This window comes from Stenella coeruleoalba (genome assembly GCF_951394435.1).
Source record: "Stenella coeruleoalba genome assembly, chromosome: 4".
NCBI classification, from domain to species: Eukaryota; Metazoa; Chordata; class Mammalia; order Artiodactyla; family Delphinidae; genus Stenella; species Stenella coeruleoalba.
Genome location: NC_137149.1, coordinates 116,745,732 through 116,752,194, shown reverse-complemented (window position 1 = coordinate 116,752,194; position 6,463 = coordinate 116,745,732).

Below are 6,463 nucleotides of genomic sequence, written 5' to 3'. Positions count from 1 at the left end.
TTTCTATCCTGTTCCATTGATCTATATTTCTGTTTTTGTGCCAGTACCATACTGTTTTGATTACTGTAGCTTTCTAGTATAGTCTGAAGTCAGGGAGCCTGATTCCTCCAGCTCCGCTTTTCTTTCTCAAGATTGCTTTGGCTATTTGTGGTCTCTTGTGTTTCCATACAATTGTAATTTTTTTTGTTCTATTTCTGTGAAAAATGCCATTGGTAAATGTCTCATTTCAGCATTCATCATCATGCTTGTTGTCATGCACTGAAACTTAAACTTATGGTCATCCTCACATGCATTATTGGACACCGAACATTAACCTTATTCCAGCAGTCAGCACCATGCTTAGTCTCACCTGCATGTTGCCTCACTCTAGCAGGCATCTTCTTGGGAGCTGTGTCACACTGAATCTTAATCTATGCCACCAGTAATATTTTAGATTGCTGACACACTCTAAGCCTTAACCTTATTCCAATGACCACATTAATGGTTGTTTTGTCACACTGAACTTTAAGTTTATTCTACCGTTTATCTTCTTGTTTGTATTGACTTAGTGAATCTTGACTTTATTCCAGCAGTCAAGTTCATGGCTGTTGCCACTCACTGAACCTTACACTTATTCTGGTGGTCCCATTCATGCTTCTTATTGCAAACTGTATACATTAAATTTTTTTTAACTTCATTTTATTTAAACTAAAAAAAAATACAAGTCCACCCATTTCTCTGGCCTCTCACCTTCTACCTCTGGCAACCAACAATCTGTTCTGTGTATCTATAAACTTCATTTTTTTTTTTTTTTTTAGATTGCACAAATAAGAGAGGTCATGTGGTATTTGTCTTTCCCTGTCTGACTTATTTCACTTAGCATAATACCCTCAAAGTCCATCCATGTTGTCACAAATAGCAAGATTTCATATGTTTTCTATGGCTGAATAATATTCCTGAGTGTGTGTGTGTGTGTGTGTGTGTGTGTGTGTGTGTGTATCACAATTTCTTTCTCTATTCATCCATCAATGGACACTTAGCTTGTTTCCATATCTTGGTCAATGCTGCAATGAACATGGGGGTGCACATATAGTTTTGAATCAGTATTTTTGTTTTCTTTGGATAAATACCCAGAAGTGGAATTGCTGGATCATACAGTAGTTCTATTTTTCATTTTTTGAGGAAACTCCATACTGTTTTCCATACTGGTTGCACCAAATTACATTCCCCCCAACAGTGCACTAGGGTTCCCTTTTCTCCACATCCTCACCAACACTTGTAATTTCTTGTCTTTTTGATAATAGCTATACTAACAAGTACGAGGTGATATCTCATTGTGTTTTTTTAATATTCCAGTTTATGGAGATATAATTGACATATAGTAATATGTAAGTTTAAGATATACAGCACAATGATTTGATTTACATATATCATGAAGTGATTATCAAAATAAATTTCATAAATCCTCTCATCTTGTGTAGGTACAAAACTAAAAACATATAAAAATCTTTTTCTTGTGATGAGAACTCTTAGGATTTACTCTCTTAACAGTTTTCATATATAATAGACAGCATAGTTAATTATATTTATCATATTGTACATTATATCCCCAGTACTTAATTATCTTACAACTAGAAGTTTGTACCTTTTGACTGCCCTCATCCATTTCCCCCTCCACCAACCCTCACCCCCACCCATGCCTCTGGCAACCACAAGTCTGATCTCTTTCTCTGTGAGTTAGCTTGTTTGTTTTTGAAATATAATTGACCTACAACACTATGATAGTGCCTGTTACACAATATAGTGATTCAATATGTCTATACCTTACAGACTGATCTCCACAATAAATCTAGTTATGATAAGTCTAGTTACAATCTGTCACCATACAAAAACATTACAGAGTTATTGACTATATTCTCCACACTGTACATTTCACATCCATGACTCATTTATTTTGCAAATGGAAGTTTGTACCTATTAATCTCCCACACCTATTTCGTATCTCCCCCTACTTTCCTACCCTCTGGCAAACACCTGTTTGTTCTGTGTATCTATAACTTTGTTTCTATTACATTTGTTCATTTGTTTTGTTTTGTTTTGTTTTAGATTCCACATATAAGTGAAATCATATGACATTTCTCCTTCTCTGTCTGACTTATTTCACTTAGCATAATACTCTCTAGATCCATCATGTTGTCATAAATGGCAAGATTTCATTCTTTTTTTATGGCTGAGTAACATTCCATTTTACACACACACACACACACACACACACACACACACACACAATCTTCTTTATGCATTCATCTACTGATGGGCACTTATGTTGCCTCCATATCTTGGCTATTGCAATGAACATAAGGGTGCATATATTTTTCCTAATTAGTGTTTTTGTTTTCTTCCGATCTCTACCCAGGAGTGGTATTGTTGGATCACGTTCTATTTTGTAGTTCTATTTTTATTTTTTTGAGGAATCTCTATACTGTTTTCTATAGTGGCTGTACCAATTTACATTCCCACCAACAGTGCACAAGGGTTCCCTTTTCTCCACATCCTTGTCAACAGTTGTTATTTGTTATCTTTTTGATAATAGCCATTCTGACAGGTGTGAGTTGGTATTACATGGTGGCATTGATATGTATTTCCCTGTTGATTAGTGATATTGAGCACCTTTTCATGTGCCTGCTAGCCACCAGTATGTCTTCCTTGGAAAATGTCTGTTCAGGTCTTCTGCCCATTTTTTAATTGGGTTTTTTAATTGATATTAAATTATATGAGTTGTATATTTTGAATATTAACCCATTATCAGATACACAATTTGCAAATATCTTCTTCCATTCAGTAGGTGAATTTTTTGTTTTGTTGATAGTTTCCTTTGCTGTGCAAAAGCTTTTTAGTTTGATGTAGATCCATTTGTTTATTTTTGCTCTTGTATCCCTTGCCAGAGGAGACATATTCAAAAATATATTATGAAGATGGATGCTAAAGAGTGTACTGCCTATGTTTTCTTCTAGAAATTCTATGGTTTCAGATCTTACATTTAAGTTTTCAATGTACTTTGAATTTATTTTTGTGCATGGTATGAGAGAGTAGTCCAGTTTGATTCTTTTGCATTTAGCTGTGTAGTTTTCCCATCATCATTTGTTAAAGAGACTGTCTTTCCCCCATTGTATAATCTTGCTTCCTTTGTCATAGATTAATTGCTATATATATGTATGGGTTCATTTCTAGGTTCTCTATTCTGTTCCATTGATCTGTGTGTCTGTTTTTGTGCCAGACGCATACTCTTTTGATTACTATAGCTTTGTAATGTAGTTTGAAATCAGAGTGTAATATCTCCAGCTTTGCTCTTTCTTCTCAAGATTGTTTTGGCTATTCAGGGTCTTTTTTGTTTCCATACAAATTTTAAAATTATTTGTTCTAGTTCTGTGAAGAATGCCATTTGTATTTGGATAGGGATTGGATCTAAATGTTGCCTTGGGCATTATGGCCATTTTAACAATATTAAGTCTTCTACTTCATGAATACAGTATGTCTTTCCATCTGTTTGTGTCATCTTCATTTTCTTTCATCAGTGTCTTATAGTTTTCTGAGTGTAGGTATTTTACCTCCTTAGTTAGATTTATTCATAGTATTTTATTCTTTTTGATGTGGTGATAAATGGGATTGTTTTCTTAATTCCTCTTTCTGATAGTTTGTTGTTAGTGTATAAAATGCAATATATTTATGTATATTAATTTTTATCCTGCAACTTTATTGAATTCACCAAGGAGCTCTAGTAGTTTTTTGGTGGCATCTTGAGGATTTTCTAGGTATAGTATCATATCATCTGCAAACAGTGACAGTTTTATTTTTTTCTTCCCAATTTGGATTCTTTTTATTCCTTTTTCTTTTCTGATTTCTGTGGCTAGGACTTCCAATACTGTGTTAAATAAAAGTGGTGAGAGTGGGCATCCTTGTTTTGTTCCTGATCTTAGAGGAAATGCTTTCAGTTTTTTACCATTGAGTATGTTGAGTACAATGTTAGCTGTGGGCTTATCATATATAGCCTTTAATATGTTGAGGTATGTCCCCTCTATATCCACTTTGTTGACAGGTTTTTGTTGTTGTTGTTGTTGACAGGTTTTTTAAAAAATCATAAGTGGGTATTGAATTTTGTCAAAAGGTTTTTCTGATTCTATTGAGATGATTATATGATTTTTATTCTTCAATTTGTTACTATAGTGTATCACATTGATTGATTTACAGATATTGAACCATCCTTGCATCCCTGGGATAAAGCCCATTTAATCATGGTGTATGATTCTTTTCATGTATTGTTGAATTTGGTTTGCTAATATTTAGTTGTAGACTTTTGCATCTATATTAATCAGTGATACTGGCCTTTAATTTTCTTCGTTGTGATATCTTTGTCTGGTTTTGGTATCAGGGTGAGTGTGGCCTCATAGAATGAGTTCAGAAGTGTTCTTTCCTCTGCAACTTTTTGGATACCTTGAGAAAGATACGTGTTAACTCTTCTCTAAACGTTTAGTAGGATTAACCCGTGAGGCCATCTTGTCCTGCATTTCTGTTTACTGGGAGCTCTTTTTTTTTATTACTAATGCAAATTCATTACTGGTAACTGGTCTGTTTATATTTTCGATTTCTTCCTTGTTCAATCTTGGGAGATTGTACATTTCTAGGAATTTGTACATTTCTTCTAGGTAGAGCATTTTTTGGTTATAGTTGTTTGAAGTAATCTCTTATGATGTTTTGTATTTCTGTGGTGTCTATCGTAACTTCTCCTTTATCATTTCTGATTTTATTGATTTGGGCTTTCTCCCTATTTTTTTGATGAGTCTGGCTAAAGGTTTACCAATTTTGTTTATCTTTTCAAAGAACCAGCTTTTAGTTTCATTAATCTTTTCTATTGGTTTGTTATTTTAGTCTATATTTCATTTATTTATGTTCTGATCTTTATGATTTTTCTCTCTCTCTACTAACTTTGCGTTTTGTTTGTTCTTCTGTTTCTAGTTCCTTTGGTAGTAAGGTTACGTTTTTTGAGATATTTCTTGTTTACCTAGGTAGGCTTTTATTGCTACAACTTCCATCTTAGGACTGCTTTTGCTGAATCCCATAGATTATAGATCATTGTGTTTTTTTTTCATTTGTCTCCAGGTATTATTATTTTTTTTATTTATTCTTGATTTCTTCAGTGATCCATTGTTTTGTAGCATATTGTTTAACCTCCACATATTTATGTTTTTTGCAGGTTTTTTTTTTTTTTCCTTGTAGTTGATTTCTAGTCTCATAGTGTTTGGTCAGAAAAGATGCTTGGGCCCGGGAGAGGAAGATGGCAGAAGAGTAAGACGTGGAGATCACCTTCCTCCCCACAGATACATCAGAAATACATCAACACGTGGAACTGCTCCTATACAACACCCACTAAATGCTGGCAGAAGACCTCAGACCTCCTAAAAGGCAAGAAACTCCCCACGTACCTGGGTAGGGCAAAAGAAAAAAACAAAGCAGAGACAAAAGAACAGGGACAGAACCTGCACCAGTGGGAGGGAGCTGTGAAGGAGGAAAGGTTTCCACACACTAGGAAGCCCCTTCGTGGGCGGAGACTGCAGGTGGCGGCGGGGGGAAGTTTCAGAGCCGCGAAAGAGAGCGCAGCAACAGGGGTGTAGAGGGCAAAGCAGAGAGATTCCCACACAGAGGATCCATGCCAACTGTCACTCACCAGCCCAAGAGGCTTGTCTGCTCACCCGCCGGGGCTGGTGGGGGCTGGGAGCTGAGGCTTGGGTTTCAGTTGGATCGCAGGGAGAGGACTGGTATTGGCCAGGTGAACACAGCCTGAAGGGGTTAGTGTACCACGGTTAGCCGGGAGGGAGTCCGGGAAAAAGTCTGGACCTGCTGAAGAGGCAAGAGACTTTTACTTCCCTCTTTGTTTCCTGGTGCATGAGGAGAGGGGATTAAGAGTGACACTTAAAGGAAATCCAGAGACAGGCGTAAGCCACGGCTATCAACGTGGAACCCAGAGAAGGGCACGAGATGCTAAGGCTGCTGCTGCCACTACCAAGAAGCCTGTGTGCAAGCACAGGTCACTATCCACACCTCCCCTCCCGGGAGACTGTGCAGCCTGCCAGTGCCACAGTCCCATGATCCAGGGACAACTTCCCGGGGAGAACGCACGGTGCGCATCAGACTGGTGCAAGGTCATGCAGGCCTCTGCCGCCACAGGCTCGCCCCGCATCCTCCCTCCCCCTGGCCTAAGTAAATCAGAGTCTCTGAATCAGCTGCTCCTTTAACCCCGTCCTGTCTGAGCGAAGAAGAGACGCCCTCAGGTGACCTACACGCAGAGGTGGGGCCAAATCCAAAGCTGAACCCCAGGAGCTGTGCGAACAAAGAGAAAGGGAAATCCCTCCCAGGAGCCTCAGGAGCAGTGGACTAAATCTCCACAATCAACTTGATGTACCCTGCATCTGTGGAATACCTGAATAGA